We start from the raw sequence: 20,292 nt of genomic DNA, 5'->3' as shown, positions 1-20,292 counted from the left end.
CAGACACGTTGATGAATGGAATAGAATTGAAGACACAGAAATAAAAGCACACACTTAGAGACACTTGATCTTTGACAAAGAGCTGAAAATACATAATGGGAAAAAAAAGCACCTTCAATAAATGGTGCTGGTCTAACTGGCAGTTTGTATGTAGAAAACTGGAAAGCTTCTGTAAGGCAAAGGATAGTCAATGGGATAAATCGGCAACCTACAGATTGGGGAAAAATCTTCACTAACCCCACATCCAATAGACGGCTATTATCCAAAATATATAAAGAACTCAAGAAGCTAACTATCAAAAGATCAAACGACATAATTAAAAATTTGGTATAGAACTAAATAGAGAATTCACAACAGAGGAATCTCAAATAGCTGAGAAGCACCTAAAGAAATGTTCAAAGTCCTTAGTCATCAGAGAAATACAAATCAACATGACCCTGAGATTCTACCTTACACCAATCATAATGGCTAAGATCAAAACCTCACGTGACAGCACATGTTTGTCAGTATGTGGAGAAAGAGGAACACTCCTCCAATCCTGGAAGGTTGGCAAACTGGTACAACCACTCTGGAAATCAATCTAGCGGTTCCTCAGAAAATTGGAAATAGATCTACCTGAAGACCCAGTTATATACTACTCTTGGGCATATACTCAAATGAAGCCCCACCATGCCACAGGGAAACATGTTCCATTATGTTCATATTGGTATTGTTTGTAATAGCCAGAAGCTGGAAACAACCCAGATGTCCTACAACAGAAGAATGGATACAGAAAGTATGATTCAATTACATAATGGAATACTACTCAGCTATTAAGAACGAGGATATCATGAGTTTTGCAGGCAAATGGATGGATCTAGAAAATATCATCCTGAGTGGGATAACTCAGACCACAAAGTACATGCATGGTAGGTACTCACTAGTAAGTGGACATTAGCCAAAAAAAGTGCAGAATATCCAGGATAGAGTCTATAGAATTCAAAAAGTTTAACAAGCTGAAGAGCACAAGTGAGGACTTCTCAATCTCATTTAGCCGGAGAAAAAAGCAATCACAAGAAGGGAACGGTAGGGAGGGACATAAGTGGGAAAGAAGACAGAGAGGATAAGAGGGGAACATAATTATGTATTGGGTGGGTGAAATGAACTGAAGTCCTGAGGGCCAGCAGAAACAATGGAAACAGGCAACCTCTGAAGGTAGGAGGTGGCAGGGGAGATCCTCAAGAATGTACCAGAGACCTGGGAGGTGAGAGACTCACCTTAGATGAAATGCCCTACAGTAGGGAGAGGGAACTGTAGAGCCCACCTCAAGCAGAAAGACAGGGCATCAAGTGAGAGATTGGGTTGCATTCCCACAGTCAAAAACTCTGGCCCATAAATGTTCCTGTCTGAAAGAAATGCAGGTATGGAAATGGAGAGGAGCCTGAAGAAAGGGGCGTCAAGTGACTGACACAAAGTGGTTTCCAGTCCAAGGGGAGGCCTGAAGGCCTGTCATTACTACTGAGAATATGAAGTGCTCAAAAAAGGGACCTCTAACTGCCCTCAAAAAGACCCAGCAGGCAGCTGAGAGAGTCAGATGAAGATATTTGCACCCAACCAATGGACAGAAGCTGCTCATCTCTGTTGTTGAATAGGGAAAAGCTGGAAGAAGGTGAGGAGAAGGATGACCCTGTAGGAGGACCAGCAGTCTCAACTAGCCTGGACCCCTGAGATCTTTAGACACTGAACCACCAACCAGACAGCATACACCAGCTGATGTGAGGCCCCCAACACATATACAGCAGAGGACTGCTGGGTCTGGGTTCAGTCAGAGAAGATGCACCTAACCCTTAAGAGACTGGAGGCCCCATGGAGTTTAGAGGCCTGGTGGAGTGGGGTGTAAGATGCTGAGGACATCCTTGTAGAGACAGGGTGTAGGGAGGAGAATAGGATGGGAAACAGTCAGAGGGTGGAACAGAAGGGGGAATAAAATCTGGAGTGTAAAAAATGATTAAATAAAAATTTAAAAAATGTTTATATGAACAATATTTTATTGTGTTTGGTTTTTATATTGTCTCAAATACAAGTGCTGTTTCACAATGCCGTTGCTCATATTTAACTATTTCTGTGACTTTGTGGCTTTCTCCTCCTCTTCCTCCTCCTCCTCCTCCTCCTCCTCCTCCTCCTCCTCCTCCTCCTCCTCCTCCTCCTCCTCCTCCTTCTTGTTCATTTTATAATTACTTTTATTTTATTATAATCCAGTCATTTTAATCCACTTCTGGTTCTCCTTCTCACAGTTTCTTACCCCATTCCTCCTTCCTCTATTTCTCTAAGAGGATGTTCCCACCCCTCACCCTACTCCCACTCCCACCAGGGCTCCCCCATTCCTTGGGGTCTCAAGTCTCTCAAGGGTTAGGTACGTCTTCGCCCACTGAGGGTTGACCTGGCAGTCCTCTGCTGTATATGTGTTGGTGGTCTAGGACCAGCTAATGTATGGTGCCTAGCTGGTGGCTCAGTGTCTGAGAGATCTTGGGGTCCAGTTTAGTTGTGACTGCTGGTCTTCCTATGGGGCTGTGACTCTCCTCAGCTCCCTCCAGCTTTTCTCTAATTCAACCACAGGGGTCCCTGACTTCATTCTATTGGTTCGGTGTAAGTATCTGCATCTGTCTCAGCTGCTTGTTGGGTCTCTCAGAGGACAACCATGCTAGGCTCCTGTCTGTGAGAAAACTACAGCATCAGTAATAGCGTCAGGCCTAAGAGCCTCCCCTTGACATAGATTTCATGTTGGGAGAGTCACTGAACCTCTTTTTCCACAGGCTTTTCTCCAGTTTTGTTCCTGCAGAATCTTTCCAGTTTCATGAAGTGCCATTTATTATTTCTTGATCTTAGAGACTGACCCATTGGAGTTCTGGTAAGAAAATTTTCTCCTGTGCTAATGAAATCAAGGTTCTTTCCTACTCTCTCTTCTATCAGATTCAATGTATTTGGTTTTATGTTGAGATCCTTGATCCACTTGGACTTGAGCTTTGTAAAAGGTGACAAATATGGGTCTATTTTCATTTTTCTATATTCAGACAGCCAGTTAGACCAGCACCATTTATTGAAGATGCATTTTTTCCATTGTATATTTTTTACTTCTTTGTCAAAGATCAAGAGTCCCTAAGTATATGTTTTATTTCTGGGTTTTCAATTCTATTTCATTGAACAACATGTCTGTCTTTATACCAATACAATGCAGTTTTTGTCACTACTGCTCTGTTGTGTAGCTTGAGGTCAGGGATAGTGTTTCCCCCAGAAGTTTCTTTATTGCTAAGAATTGTTTTTACTATTCTGTTTTTTTATCCCTTTCCAGATAAATTTGAAAATTGCTCTTTCCACATATTTGAAGAATTGTGTTGGGATTTTGATGGGGATTACATTGAATATGAAGATTTCCTTTGGTAAGATGGACTTCTTATTTTATTTATTTATTTATTTATTTATTTATTTATTTATTTATTTATTTGAAGCTTTGCAAATTTTGTTTATTTTCTTTTTTAAAAAATCAAATCGTAATTTTCACTTTTTCACACAGGGGTTATTAACACAAAAAGGCAGAATGTGGGAAAAGGGATGGCACAGGAGCATAGATGTTCAGGGGGAGTACAGATATCTTTCAGAACAGGGTATTGGCTGGGTGAAGGTTCAGGGGACAAGTCACTATGACTCTGCCTATGATTCACTTGTCCTTACTTAAGTTGGTACTGTCTGCCAAGGTTGCCTATTTACAAGGTCTATGACTACTCAGGCTGGTAAATTTTCACAGAAGCTGCTTGTTTACAATAGCTGATAGCCAATCTGTTTCAGTGTTTTTCCACAGAGACCCAAGACTTTATGTTAGCAGGCATGTATGTCAGGCCTAGTGCTGATTTTAGACTATGGCTGATTTTAGGCCTTCAGTGTATAGCAAGGCTGCCCCTGACATCTCCACCCTTCTCCAAATATAGAAGGGCCATGGAGATACTAATCTTGTGAAGGCAGGGATAAAGGCCTGACCTTCAGTAATTAAAGGGGACCTTGTAATTGCTCTGGTCCTCCTGTCATTGTCCAGTGAGGCATGAGAGCCATACCCATCCCTATGTCTTTTTCCTGGAGAGGGGACACTTTTGACACCAACCCCTATGCAGTCAGGCTTGTCCTTCAGGAAACCCAGAAAGATATTTTTAACTTTTATTTATATTCCCTTGAAGTTCTTAGCCTCACAGCCTAAACAAGAATTTAGATCGCCAGTCAGAGTGGGTTCTGGGTGGCCCCTCTCTGCTTTGTCAAGGGGCTGAAGTCCCCTCTTTTGGTTGGGTGGAGATGGGTTTTGGGAACTCCCTAGATAGAGTAACAATCTCATCTTGAGTCTCGTGGTCCTCCATAGGGACACGTTCCCCCTCTTTTGTTTTTAAAGCCAATTTTTCAGAGTTCTTGTAAAATCATGGCAGAAGCGCCAGCAGCTGCTCCTTCCACACTCAGAAAGTCATGACGACACTATTTAAAGAAATGTAAATCTATATTAATAATCTCTTTTACCAAAGGACTGTTATAAAACAGCCAACAACTAATCCATCTACATAATATATTAATTAATGATAGCTTCTTCTACTTTTTATAAAATTACTCCTTTTTGTCAATAAATTGTTGAGGGAAATTAGGATTTGCATCTCTCTTGAAAATATTGAGCAGAAACTTAAATTAAACCAGCCTTAGACCATGGTGATCTGATAGGATGCATGGGATTATTTCAATTTTTTTTCTATCTGTTGAGGTCTGTTTTGTGACCAATTATATGGTCTATTTTGGAAAAGGTATCATGAGGTGCTTAGAAAAAGGTATATTCTTTTGTTTTAGGATGAAATGTTCTATAGATATCTATTAAGTCCATTTGGCTCATAACTTCTGCTAGTTTCACTGCATCTCTGTTTAGTTTCTGTTTCCATGATCTGTCCATTGCTGAGAGTGGGATGTTGAAGTCTTCAACTATTATTGTTTGAGGTTTAATGTGTGCTTTGAGCTTTAGTAAGGTTTCTTTTATAAAAGTGGGTGCTCTTGCATTTGGTGCATAGATGTTCAGAATTGAGAGTTCATGTTTGTTGACTTTTCCTTTGACGAGTATGAAATGTCCTTCCTTATCCTTTTTGATAGCTTTACATTGAAAGTCAATTTTATTTGATATTAGAATGTCTACTTCAGCTTGTTTCTTAGGACCATTTGCTTGAAAAATTTTTTTCCAGCCTTTTACTCTAAGTTAAAGTCTGTCTTTGTCTCTGAGGTGGGTTTCCTGTATGCAGCAAAATGCTGGGTCCTGTTTACATATCCAATCAATTAGCCTATGTCTTTTAATTGGGGAATTGAGTCCATTGATATTAGGAGATATTAAAGAACAGTGATTGTTGCTTCCTGTTATTTTTGTTATTAGAGGTGGACTTATCTTTTGGTGGCTATCTTCTATTGGATTTGTTGGAAGAGGATTACTTTCTTGCTCTTTCTAGGGTATAATTTCCCTCCTTGTATTGGAGCTTTCCTGCTATTATCCATTGTAGTGCTAGGTTTGTGGAAAGATATTGTGTAAATTTGGTTTTGTCGTGGAATATCTTGGTTTCTCCCTCTATGGTAATTGGCAGTTTTGCTGGGTATAGTAGCCTAGGCTGGCATTTGTGATCTCTTAGGATTTGTATGACATCTGTCCAGCATATTCTAGCTTTTATAGTATCTGGTGAGAAGTCTGGTATAATTCTTATAGGTCTGCCCTTATATGTTACTTGGCCTTTTTCCCTTACTACATTTAATATTCTTGCTTTGTTTTATGCACTTGGTGTTTTGATTATTATGTGACTGGAGGTATTTCTTTTCTGATCTAGTCTATTTAGAGTCCTGTAGGCTTCTTGTATGTTTATGGGGATCTCTTTCTGTAGGTTAAGGAAGTTTTCTATAATTTTGTTAAAGATATTTATTGGCCGTTTAAGTTGAGAATCTTCACTCTCTTCTATACCTATTATCCTTAGGTATGGTCTTCTCATTGTGTCCTGGATTTCCTGTATGTTTTGTGTTAAGAACTTTTTCATTTTGTGTTTTCTTTGACAGTTCTGTCAATATTTTCTATGGTATCTTCTGCACCTGAGATTCTTTCTTCTAATTCTTGTATTCTGTTCGTGATGCTTGTGCCTATAACTCCTGATTTCTTCCCTAGGTTTTCTATCTCCAGGGTAGTTTCCCTTTGTGATTTCTTTATTGTTTCTACTTTCATTTTTATGTCCTGGATGGTTTTGTTCAATTTCTTCACCTGTTTAGTTGTGTTCTCTTGTAATTCTTTGTGTTTCCTCTTTAAGGGCTTCTACCTGTTTACCTGTGTTCTCCTCAAATTTTTTGAGAGTGTTATTTATGTCCTTCTTAAAGTCCTCTATCATTGTCCTTAGAAGTGATTTTAGATCTTACTCTTGCTTTCCTCATGATATGGGGAATTCAGGACTTTCTAATGTGGGAGAACTAGGTTGTGATGATGCCAAGTACCTTGGGTTGCTGATGCTTGTGTTCTTGTGCTTACCTTTAGCCATCTGGATCATCTTGGTGCTACCTGCACTGTCTCTGACTGGAGACTGTTTTTCCTATTATCTTGGTGGTGTCTGAACTCTTTGAGATGGGTGTTGCTGCTGGGGCTAGAGTTGAGGCTCAAGATCTGCTCAGTGCTCAGACAGAGACAGGAAAGAACCAGTGTTCTGGGCCAGGAGTGAATTCCTGGGTCCCCATGGGTGCAGGTTACTTTCTGTTTGGGGGGAGTGTTGTTGTCTTCTTACCTGAGATACTGCCTGGTTTAGAGCTCCTGGGAGCTCTGCTTCCTCTGAGTTTTGTGAGGTTAGGTGCAGAGCTGCCTCCTGGGATCTGCTCTGTGCTGGGTGCCCAGACCCAAGATGACTTTTTTAAACATGTTAATTCTGTCAATCCAGAGCATGGAAGATCTCTCTATTTTCTGAGATCTTCTTCAATTCTTTTCTTGAGAGACTTGAAGTTACTGTCAAACAAATCTTTCACTTGTTTGGTTAGAGTTACCCCAAGACATTTTATATTATTTGTGGCTATTGTGAAGCAGTTGTTTCCCTAATTTCTTTCTCAGCTTGTTTATCATTTGTATAAAAGAGGGTTACTGATTTGAGTTAATTTTATATCCAGCCACTTTGCTGAAGTTGTTTAGCAGAAGTTCTCTGGTAGAATTGTTGGGGTCCCTTATGTATACTATCATATCATCTGCAAATAATGATACTTTGGTTTCTTCTGTGCCAAGTTGTATCCCTTTGATCTCCATTTGTTGTCTTATTGCTCTAGATAGAATTTTGAGTACTACGTTGAATAGATGTGGAAAGAGTTGGCATCCTTGTCTTTTCCCCAATTTTAGTGGGATTGATTTGAGTATCACTCAATTTATTTTGATATTGGCTGTTGGTTTGTAATAAATTATTTTTTTATTATGTTTAGGTATGGGCCCTGAATTTCTGATCTCTCCAGTAGTTTAACATGTAGGTGTGTTATATTTTGTCAAATTGTTTTTCTGAATCTAAAGTAATGATCATGTGGTTTTTTTCTTTGTGTTTGTTTATATAGTGGATTACACTAACAGGTTTTTGTATATTGAACCATTCCTGCATTCCTGGGATAAAGCCTATTTGATTGTGGTGATTGATGGTTTTGATGTGTTCTTGGATTTGGATTGCAAGAATTTTATTGAGTATTTTTACATCAATATTCATAAGGGAAATTAGTCTGAAGTTCTCTTTTTTGTTGTGTCCTTGTGTGGTTTAGATATCAGAATAACTGTAGCATGATAGATATTATCCACATAAAGAATTTCAATTACCAAAACTATCATGCCATGAATTACTTTGCAGTTTTTTAGGTTGTCTTTACAGAATAATAGAGTTATTGGATAATTTTTAGAAAATCATGACTAATTGAGTAAACAAAACTTGCCAAAATTGAAAAGATGCATAATAGTAGCAATAAAAATTCAAATAATATGGAACCCTCACAATTGAAAGACCATGGCCTTTTACTGCTGTCTGAAGATTTGAGGTGTTATCAATGGCTCACTGAATTGTTGTTGAACTAAAGTGTCACAATTTGTCCCACAAGCCAGGGCCTAGCATGTTTTCTCAATAAGACAAAAAAAGAGATAAAGTTAACTGAAAACAGAAAAAGGAGAATTATTCAATAGCTGCATCAGGAAGAGCATTATCCAGCTCCTCATGTCTGTCTTCAGGGTCCTGAAGTAAGAAGAAAATTTAAATAAAGGCCCAATAAAACCTGAAATTAGATAGGTCATGTACCTAAGGGAAAAACCAACCACTACTATTCTGCTAAAAGAAGAAATCAATAAATGAAGGAATACTTTAGCCATTGATCAGTGTATCACTGAGACCTTTCCAGAGAAGCTTCTTCTTGAAGTAGATGATAATTAGCACAGAAACCTAAAACTGGACAATGTGCAGTCAGAGACTTTGAGACACTCAGGTCTAATTGAGATGTCTTTTTCATACTCATTCTCTCAAAGACCAAATGCCAATGCAGAAGAAAGATGTAAAGATAATAAAAGCCAGCGATGGTGATTACACAACAGGAGGGATGTATATGAACTTCACAGTGACTATAACAGCATACACAAATCCTATAGCATTTCAGAGCAGAAAACGCTCAGCACTGATAAGGGACAGAGGACACAAAAATCCCACATCTAACATACAAACTATTATCAATTGATCCTTGTTGAAAAAGGGAAAAATCAATTTTCTCTAGTGCAGAATCAATTACACTCCAGAACAGACCCTATATCCAGGAGTAGTTGGCCAACAAATGGACTCCTGTACTGTTCCTTTTGTTTGTTTGTATCTTTAATTGTCTGTTTTGAGGGAAATTTTGCTTTGTTTGTCTTGGTATTTTTGTTTTATTTTTTCATTTTTATTGATTTTTATTTCTTCATTTTCGTTGTAGGGAAGGAGAGAGCATGAAAACATGGGTAGACAACCTAAAAGAGGGGACTTTCGTCCCTAGACCGAACAGAGAGGGGCAACCCAGGACCGTCTCTGACTGGCGATTTAAATTATTGCTCAGGATGCTAAGCTAAGCACTGCAAGGGGATATAAATAAAAATTTAAAATATCCAGCTGGGTTCCCTGAAGGACAAGCCTGACTGCATAGGGGTTGATGTCAAAAGTATCCTGTCTCCAGAAGAAAGACATCAGAATGGAAATGGGCCTCATGCTTCACTGAACAATGACAGGAGGACCAGAACCATTACAAGGTCCCCTTTAATTACTGGAGGTCAGGCCTCTATCCCCACCTTTGCAAGATTAGAATCACCACAGTCCTTCTATACTTGGAGAAAGGAGGAAACGTCAGGGGCAGCCTTGCTTATACACTGAAGGCTTAAAATCAGCCATAGGCCTAAATCAGACTGCTAACACAAAGCCTTGGTCTCTGTGGAAAAACACTGAAACAGATAGCTGTAAGCTATTGTAAACAGTCAGCTTTGTTGAAAATTTACTAGCCTGGATAAGAACTAATATCTATAGACCTTGTGGATAGGTAACCTTTGTGTATAGTACCAGTTAAGACAAGAAACAAGTGATTCATAGAGTCATTGTGACATGTTCCCTGAACCTTCACCAAGCTGATAATCTGTTCTGGAAGATATCTGTACTCCCCCTGAACACCTACGCTCCTGCATTATCCCCTTCACTACATCCTGCATTTTTGTGTTTATAACCCCTATGTGAAAAAGTAAAATCCCAGTTTGATTTAAAAAGAAACAAACAAACAAACAAACAAACAAACATGGATGGAATGAGTCATAGGACCTATGTGGACTTGGAGAAAGACAAAAAATGATCAAAATATATTGTATTTTATACTAAAATAAAGAGAAGAAAAACAGAAATGAAGTTATAAACTTGAATCAGAGCAAGTGGAAAGGGACCTGGGAGGGGTTAGAGAGAAATGACATGAAGGAAATGATGCAATTATATTATAATCTCAAAAACATTTTAATCTAGTTTTCCTTTTTTGACATCAACTTGGCTCCTCTTAACTTACTGAGAACAGATGAGTATACCTGGCTTGGGGCATGTATTGAACCTCATGTTTGATAATAATTTTGTGAGTAATCTCTTACTCATCAACAGCTTATACATCAAAAAGTACTGACTATGAAATTGTGAGAGGAGCATATTATTTTGACTCTTATTGCTATTATTATTTTGGCTGAGCTCCATATAATAAATACATCTCGCAAAAAATTCATGCATCTAAGGTACTGGGAGCATTGCAGAAAAGGGGACTGAAAGACACCCATAAATTCTCAATATCAATGAGCATGACACCTAAGTGCATTCCAGACTGCATGGGCAAAGGCCCTGGTAGACTCAACCATCTTCAAAGAACTACAGGCAGCTGAGGAAATATGGCAATGGGAGAGGTGGACTTCTTCAGGAAAGAACACCCCAATTGGTTGTTCAATGTCAGAAGGCCAGCCCTGAAACCACACATACAAGTAACATAACAAAGACTACTCACATTATGTTAAGAATGTTGTATGTTTTTTACTATGCATCTGCATGTAGGAAAAATCAATGAAAAAGGAAATTATGGATTTGAAAGAGAGCAAGAAAGGTATTATGGGAGGTTAGAGGAGGATGGAAAGGAATGGAGAAATAAAGCAATTATGATGTAATATCAAAAATAAAAGAAATAATCAAAACATATTCAAATCAAAGAACAACAACAACAAAACCAAATCACCAGTATCCACATAAAAGCACCTGTAATCTCAACACTTTGGGTGTGAAGAAAAAAAAAAAAAAAAAAAAAGTGAGCCTAAGATCTGTACATCTAACTAGTTAAGGTCAAAGTACTGTCACACACACCGTTGACCCATAATAATCTGGGCTTCATTCTCATCCTGTGAGGTGATCTGTTAAGTTGTTAGAACTGTTAGAAATACCTGTCAAGAGTCAAACTTTTCTACTGACTGGTGAGTTTTCCTTCTCCCTGCATATTTCTAAGGAAAATACCGTGACTTTGGGGATTATTGTTTTCATGCCTAATTATCAAACAAAGACACACATTGTTTATTAAGAATATATTAATTTCTCCATACCCATTTACAATTATTCATCCAAAAATATAGTTTACACAAGTCAAAGTATAGAGAGCAAAAAACCTTCATATCATCAGGGTGTTCTGACATGAATTGGTAACAAATTAGCCATTTGTTCATAGGAGTTATCAGACTGCTCTTCTCAAAATGTACTTAGGGTCAGACAATGGATTTGGGAATAATACAATAATCTTTTTCTATTTAAATATTATGCTGATTTCTTAAAAGATATTTTAAGTATCAATAACCATATCAAAAGTACACCATCAGTTGTCTTTTACCTCCAAAATAAAGAATTTCACTGCATCAAACTTGCCTGGCTATCATCAGAAAAATAGTGGCAGCCACAGATTGCAAATATGTTGAATTCACTTTCCTGCATGAACAAACATTTCTGTAAATAAAAAGGCATGCCTGTTAAATGGATTCAGAATTTCTTTCCATGGCTGACTAGACTATCACAGCTTCAACAAACTCTCAAAATTGTACTTTAAGAACCATTTGAGTCAGTTTCAGTGTTATAATTTCTGTGCTGGTCACAGATGGACATTTCAAAACTACTCCTGCTGATTTGATATAAATACTGTACATAATATTAATGCATTCTACTTTCCAAACCAGTTCCTGCAATGGACTTGTAGCTGCTACGTGACAGTTTAGTGAGCTAGGTGTCTAGAATATTTCAACCTCAGGGCTCTGGCCACCTACATTCCATTATGTTGACTATATAAGAATGTGTGTCTAGATCCTCACTATTTTTCATAAAGTTTCTAAATAATACATTCTACTAAATGCAAATAAATAACTTTTATGGTTTAACTATTAATTCACTGACAGTTTTGACTCTTATTCTGTAGCTTAGTCAAATCCAGAAGTGGACAATTTAGAAGGTGATGCATGCATATGTATTTTCTGCATTTTGATAAATATCCTTACAAAAGGAGCCCACAGTTTCCCTAGTCATAAATAAATGAATCATTACTAAATTAATAAACAAATATAAGTATCTATACTTCGTGTTTTAAAAGAATCAAATTCAGAGAAAACAATCCGACATAGTAAATGTCAAAATCAAACCTTCCATGAATGAGATAATTGACTTTTATCCTTTAACTTTTTGTTCCTGTTATAAATAGTGAATTTTTTTTGGCACGTGCCCTCTTAAATGGTTGTACAATTCTCAATAGCAGAATCAGAGAGAAAAGGACAAAGTCTCAAATACTACAACTCTAGTTTATAGCTGATCATATGTGACATCGTACAGCTTTAAGGAAAATAGTTCATCAATTTCTCAAAAGAAAAATAGAATTATCAGATTATCTAGAAAATGCTATTAAAGATACAAAGCCTAAATAACTAAAAACTTATACTAAAAATATTATTTGTGTACAATTTACATATTTACATATTATTTGTATACATCTCTAATCACACTATCCAAAACAGCCAAGGGCAGAAACAACTCAAATGACCATCAGTGAATAGTTTTTAAAAATTATTCTTAAGAACTTTTTGTTTGGTAATATTCATTGATAGAATAAGGCATTGATAGATATCATAAGGATAAAACTCAAAAATATTTTACAGAGTAAAAGAACTCAAACAAACTCACACATCATTTAATTTACATAAAAATTAGCATTGGCCAATCTACAAAACAGATAAATTTGAGGTGAAATGGAGAATGACAAGTCTCCAGATGCCAGTGGAACTTTCTACTGTGTAAACAAGAAATTAAAACAATTTCTTCAACCCCAAAAAGCAATATAATATTTCATAATTAAAAAAAAGGCTATCTCATCTCTCCTCTACTTCTACCCATTTTCTCATAAAAATTAGGGGACTAAAGATAAAATTGTAACACAGTAAAGAAGAAGGCATATTGTCAATTGGTAAAGAATGTGTGTTACATTGAGCATGTTCGGTTGCTGTCAGAAAAGGTTTTCTTATTATATATAAACTTCAAGCTTTTTACTTTTCGGGTATGATTTTGTTGTCAGTTTATAACTGAAAGGCTTTTTTTTTTTTTTTTTTTTTTTTTTTTTTTCGTAGCATTACCAGGTAAAAATCATTTGACATCAGAAAGCTTCCATCCATTTAAAAGGGAACAGTGGGGACAGAATGGAGATACAAATGAGAAGCCAAAATGATGCATTTGTTGTATGAAGACATAAAAGTGGATGAGACAATTTAAAGTAACTGAACCTTACTAAGGCAAATGCATGCTGTTCTCACCTGTCTGGTTCTGAGAAACCACCTGCTGTACTTTCAAAAGGCTAAAGTAGTGAAGAATTACATCACTTAAGACTGGAGTTTCTAGCCACAGAAGTGTAGAATATCCAGCAAGAACCTGCCCTGTAACATTTGTCCTTAAAACGTGTTAGCCTTCTGTTATAGAAAATGATTACTTCAATGAAAATGGAGAAAATACTCAGCAGTGATCAAAGAACATCACTATAATTTTAAGAACAATATCCAATCAACTTCATTTGAAATCAAATCAAACCTAAGCAGCCAGCATTATATCAAAATGAAAACTAGATGCTAAACATTTGGGCTTTAAGAGAGGGGAGCAAAATCCTAGGCTCAGGGAAATGAGCCATTTAATTCAGGTCCCGGGAATTTTAAAGTTGTGAGACAGGAGAAGTCCCACGGGGCAAAAATCTATCTGCCTCATATGGAATAGTGCATAGTGCAAGACTGTCAAATACTCCTCTTTCCTTTTATTGAAAATGGATCTTTTCTCTTACAATACAATCCTGATTATAGTTTCCTCTCTCCACTCATCCCATCTCCTCTCCCCGCTGGATCCTCAACACTTCTGTCTCTTATTAGAACAGAACAGGCTTGCAAGAGACCACAACCAAACATGACAAAATAAAATATAATTACATGAAGCAAAATCATCATATGAAAATTGGACATGGCAACCCAACAGGAGGAGAAGAATCCCATGAGCAGGCACAGAGGTAATAGACCCACTTATACTCACAGTCAAGAGCCCCATAAAAATACAAAGCTAATATCTGTAACAGATGACCTGGTGGTGACCCTTGTAGGCCCAGTACTTGCTGCTTCAGTGTCTGTGAGCTCATATGCATTTTGCTTAGTTGATTCAGGGGACCTTATTTTCCTGGTGTCCGCCAGCTGCTCTGGCTCTCGCAATCTTTACATCTCTTCTTCCATAGAATTCTCTAAGCTCCGAGGAGAGGAATTGATGGAGACCTCCCATCTGTGAAGTACTTTAAGTAGAACACCTACGCAAAATATTTTGTTTACTTTATTACATTTTGTAAGGTACCCGTTTCTCCAAAACATAATTGCTAAATACGGGGTTGCTAAATAGGTATCAAGGAATCTGAAAACCTCACCCATCATCTAAATTTTAAGTGCAGCCAAGGTACTGCCTATGAAATACTGGCTTCGATCACAAAGGCATTTTTACATTCCTATGTATTACAATTTCTTCAAATTATGACTAGGCTTTGAAGACGAATTTCATTTCATTTCAAAGATTTGGCTTTTGCAGGCTTTGCTGCCCACCCCCAGGGTGTCTTCTCCCCATAGCTGATTGATTCATCTCACTGTTGTTACAGTTCATTAAAAGAGTGAGGGATGCTGATAATTCAGCAGATGTGATTTGTCGGCCTCTTTTTGGGTCACCAACCACTGAGAGTATGCTCTGTGAAATAAAGCAATGTAACGTGGAGAGCGCCGGAAAGTGGTGCTGGTTTTAAGCCAATAGATATGGTTTAGTACATCTTTTTTTCACATCAAAGTAATAAAAGACCCTTAAATTTTATATTTCTCTTTTGTTTTTGTTATTTGAGTGTTTTGTTGCTGTCTGTTTGCTTTGTGAGAGGGGTGTGGAGGTATGAAGGTATGGATAGTATATGTCCATATCTATGTGCCTAAGTGTGCACATATGGGGGTCAATAACAGAGGACATGTTTTAGTGGATGGCTCTTTATATAATTTTTTGAAGTGTGGTTCTCCACTGAACATGGGGATCATTGATTGAATGAAGATGTGACCACTGGGAGGGCACTCATGGCCCAGTGGATGGCCACATACTACTATGGATATTGGCAGCACTAACTGGACTCTGTAACTAGACAACACTCAGTATATGAAGTCTGGAGGGAAGTGGGAGGGGACAGTAAGAGGAACTGGAGGAAGATGGCAGTGAATGGATGTGATCAACTTTCAAAGAATATGAAATAGCATTTCACAAGAGAAAGTCCCATTCTTTCTTGGTCTCTGTTCTTTGACTTTTCTAATTTCACTAAGTGAAAACAGCATTCAGCCAGTGATATATTCTAGATCTTTCCAGTCCCCAGGACTATGGCTTAAATAGACTTCAACTGTTCAAAACTTTCTTTAAAAATTACCCAATCTTGGCTAATCTGTTATAGCAACACAAAACATATGAAGACTTCACAAAGAAGATTTGTACTATTTTTAAAACTGAAGAGTCTGTATGTGTATGGAGACTGACATTTTCTTAATTCTATATGTCTTTCTCCTACTCACATTATTGCCATCTGCAACTCTCAATGTAGATATTGTCAAGAGAGACTTTTCTGACTACATTTGTGAACATACACAGCCTCATAGATTTCTAGTCCTTCATATACTATGTGAAAGCAGTTGCTAGTCTTGACAGATTTTGAATATCATGAAGACAATTTCATGTGTTTGGCTGGCAATCTTAATGCTAGAGAAAGTGGTGTGAAAAAGGCCCATGTTACCAAGCATGCAGTCAACAGGAATGCCCTAAAGGGTTTAGCGTAGTATTTCTCCTTGTCTACCAGGAAACATAACTTTCTTTGATGAAATAAATAGCACACAGAGGGACTGGGTAATCTAAAAATATTCATTGTGTTTTTCTTTTGAGTATATACTATCAGCAACACACACAGTTCAAAATCAGCAGTAACTTCAATAAACTAGGGTTTAATATGCATACTACCATAATTTCCCAGAACTAAATTTTAAGCCTCACAGTGAGTTATATAATTGAGGCCTGTGCAGAATACACTGTGTACATTGAGAATAAGAATTCATGAGACAACCTCAGCATTCTCATTAGAAAAAGCATGTCCAAAATCCTCACTATACCTGCAGGCTCCTCAGTCAGTGGACACGGAAAACTAATGAAGACTTAGTAATACATATCCATTGTCCTTGCTGTTACACATGTCTTCCAAATGAAAGGCCCATAGATTTTGATGAGGACAAATTACCACCCTGTTTCCCATGTTAGGTTTATCTCCTCGGAGCCTGAGCCTACAGTCGTGCCTTGTGATCAGTGTATCAGAACTAATGATGGCTTAAGTGTGAGACATGAAAGCTTGAAACCAATTGCCTGGGAATTTTCTCACTGTGACTACAGGTCCCTACGCCTATGTCCATGATTTAAAAATGCGGTTGAGATTTTAAGAAAAATAGACCTGATTTTAAAAAAAGGTACATGAATATTGAACAATTTTGTTCATATAAATATTAAAAAAGAAATGTGTAAGCCTGACAATTAGAAGTATAAAGTAGTTATTTTTAGAAAGGAAGACAAATAATATCTCTAAATAAATGAGAAGAGAGCTTATATGATGCTCTTGTCATTGATTTTAACAATTACATATAACTGCCCACAATGCAGACCTGGGCTGCCATATTATTCAAGGTTTGTTTGCTACCAGAAACAAATATGATTTTAGAAAGGATCTGTAGCAGACATTGGAGATGGCTCAGTAGATAAAATATCTTCTACTCTTGTAAAAGACCAGCTTTTTCTTCTTAAATGCTTCTAGAAGTTCATAATTATTATTAACTTCAGTCCAAGAGTGATGGGACCAAACTCTGCGGCGGCCCGGGCAGGTTTTCTGTGCCACTGGCTGTAGGAAAAAATATGGCTGGGGAACCCAGGGTTCCTCCCGCCATGCTGTGGGCAGTCTGCTGGGAATGCTCTGGGTTCCTCCAGCTGGAAGTTGGGCCCAGCTGCTCATTAACTAAAGGCTTCTCCACCATGGTTCCTCACAGTGTGGCCCCAACACACGAGGAAGTCCTTGGGTTTCCAAAACCGGTTTATTGACATGGCAGATGGTGGATGGATCTGGATGTACACCCCACAAAACACAGGGTGGACCTGAGATAAATAGGGAGGGGAAGAGGGGGGAGGGGCTGGGGAGAAATGTTTAATAGTCTCCACCCTCTGGCCTTCAGGTACCTTATTAGTATGTAAATCTCTCTAGGGCCTGGTTCAAGCCCTCCACCAGTGTACTTGACTGAAGGGTGTAGGTGGAATGGAGATTAGACCTCTTAACAGGAGCCTGGGTTCTGAGGTTATGGCCAAACCCACAACCCAAGAACCAGGATACCCCTCCATGGCCCAACAACTGGCTCCCACATACACACAGCAGCAGCTGGGAACAGCAGGTGGGTCCCAATAGATATGAGAAAGTCCAGTTTCAAAGGCTGGAAAACTGGTGGCAGGCCCCAGAAGACACGTGAAGCCCAAGAGTTCCAAAGTTTATTGCCATGGTGGGGTAGTTGGATCTGGATGGTGCGTGTCCCTGTAAAAGCCAGAGAAACTGGCTTAAATAGAGAGGGGGAAAGAGGAGAAATTTAATTGAGCTACACCCACCTTTTAGATAACTCATGAATATGGAAATCTCGAGGGAGATGTGGAATCCAGGAGTATGGGGAGATATGTCCCTCACAGGCCATGGTCCTGTTGGGTCTCCAGCTATCTCAAACCCAGTGCTCTACTGGGGAGATGAAACCCTTTCTTCATGGCCCCACACAAGAAGATCCATTGCTCTCTTGCAGCTTGAGCAGGCACCAAGCAGCCATATGATGTACATACAAGCATATTGACTGGAGTTTTTCTATGCAAACAAAAAGAACCATTATGGAAAGAAGAAGAAGGAGGAGGAAGAGGAGGAGGAGGAGGAGGAGGAGGAGGAGGAGGAGGAGGAGGAGGAGGAGGAGGAGGAGGAAGGGGAGGAAGGGGAGGAAGGGGAGGAAGGGGGAAAGGGAAGGGGAAGGGGAAGGGGAAGGGGAAGGGGAAGGGGAGGGGGAGGGGGAGGGGGAGGGGGAGGGGGAGGGGGAGGGGGAGGGGGAGGGGGAGGGGAAGGGGAGGGGAGGGGGAAGGGGAAGGGGAAGGGGAGGGGAAGGGGAAGGGGAAGGGGAAGGGGAGGGGAAGGGGAAGGGGAAGGAAGGGGAAGGGGAAGGGGAAGGGGAAGGGGAAGGAGGAAAAAGAAGAAGGGGGCAACAAGAAGTCATAGCCAGCTCATCCAGGGACACAATATGAACTCCTGAGCATACTAAAAGTTGAACATCTCTCTTTTATTTGCTAGATTTTTATAAACCATTGAAATTATTTATTTTACCTATAAGTCGTTGTTCAGAATATTTTAAAACTATCACTTCTTACATAGTCAGAAACAATAAAATACAGGGCTTTATAAATTCCAGAACAGGATAAAAATGCAATCTGGAACAGTGAGAATGAGCAGCAAGGTCCAGACAAGAAAGAATGAAGTAAAAAAAAAATGTTCAGAAATAAAATTGTGAAAACATCACTTAAAGTACACACAGGGTCAGGTGATAAGTAGACAGTCTTGAAAAGGAGAAACTGTCTGAGCCGTTTCAGGCCAGCGATGAGCTCTAATTTGATGCATGTGAATGAGAGAAAAAATAAAATCTAGATGCCTGTTTAGTCATCTAAACAAAAATGGCTACACCTAGAAATCCTTTTAAAATGGAAAAGAACATGATACTAACGTCAAAGCTGAAACTGTATGTGAGAATAAATATTCAATTTCTAAATAAAATAAAATATATTTTAATAAATATATTTATTATATATAAATATTTAAAATTTATTATATATAATTATTTAAATATATTTAAAATTGCTTATTCAAAATAATTTATAAATTTATAATTTATAAATTTAATCAAAATAAATTATAATTTATTTATTAACTATTAAATTTCTTTTTTTTATTTTTTATTGGATATTATATTTACATTTCAAATTTTATCTCCATACCCCATTCCCCCCACCACCCAGGAACCCTTTATCCCATCCCCCTCCTCCTGCTTCTATGAGGCTGTGCCCCCACCTACCCTCCACTCCCAACTCCCCACCCTCAGATTCCCCCCCACACACTCAGTGTTCAGCCTTCATGGGACCAAAGATCTCCTCTCCCACCTATGTCCAACAAGGCCATCCTCCCCTACATATACAGATGGAGTCATGGGTCCCTTCCTATGTGCTCCTAGGCTGGTGGTTTAGACCCTGGGGAGCTCTGAATGGTTGGTATTATTGCTCTCCTCATGGGGCCACCAACCCTTTCAGCTCCTTAAGTCTTCTCTCTAACTTCTCCATTGGGAACCCTTGATCAGATCAATGGTTAGCTGTGAGTATCTGCCTCTGGGTATGTCAGACTCTGGGGTACCTCTAAAGGAGACAGCCATATCAGGCTGCTGTCAGCATGCACTTCCTGTCATCCATATCAGGGTCTATTTTTGGTGACTGCACATGGGATGAATACCCAGGAGTAATTAAAGATTGAAATATATGGTAACTGTACAAGGTTTCATTCATGGTTGATATTGTAGAGTAGGTTTAAATTTGTGTTTCTATCCTAAGACTCACATTTCTTATTTGTATGTTTATTTAATGTTTCTTTTGTATCTGCATTTGAGTCAATGGTCCTTCATTCTTATTTCTATAATTGGTCAGGTCTTTATTTTTTCAAGGCTACCAGAATAATTTTCTTTGTATGAACATATTCAGAAAGACTGAGGACTAAAAATGATTTTGTAAGGATTGAAAAAGAAAGTCCAGAGGCTGACACAAAAAAAGTTTATAATTTTTTTGCAGTAATTATATCACTCTGTAACTTAAAATTATTTCAGATCTGGGTTTTTGGTTTGGTTTTATTTATTTATTTATTTATTTATTTATTTATTTATTTATTTTTGCCAAATTCTTTACTATGTAAAAGAAGTCTCTCCTTACTATCTTTTTAATGAATCAGCCTCTTCTAAAGACTGTCTTAGACTCCGTGTTTAGGAAATAGTGAATTCTCTGCAGTTCCCAAAGTCATAGAGAGTTTCAGACGTCTATAAATAATTGC

The sequence above is a fragment of the Arvicanthis niloticus genome, chromosome 5 (genome assembly GCF_011762505.2).
Source record: "Arvicanthis niloticus isolate mArvNil1 chromosome 5, mArvNil1.pat.X, whole genome shotgun sequence".
Lineage (NCBI taxonomy): Eukaryota > Metazoa > Chordata > Mammalia > Rodentia > Muridae > Arvicanthis > Arvicanthis niloticus.
The sequence above is the reverse complement of the archived record's forward strand: the minus strand, read 5'-3'. Positions refer to the sequence as shown.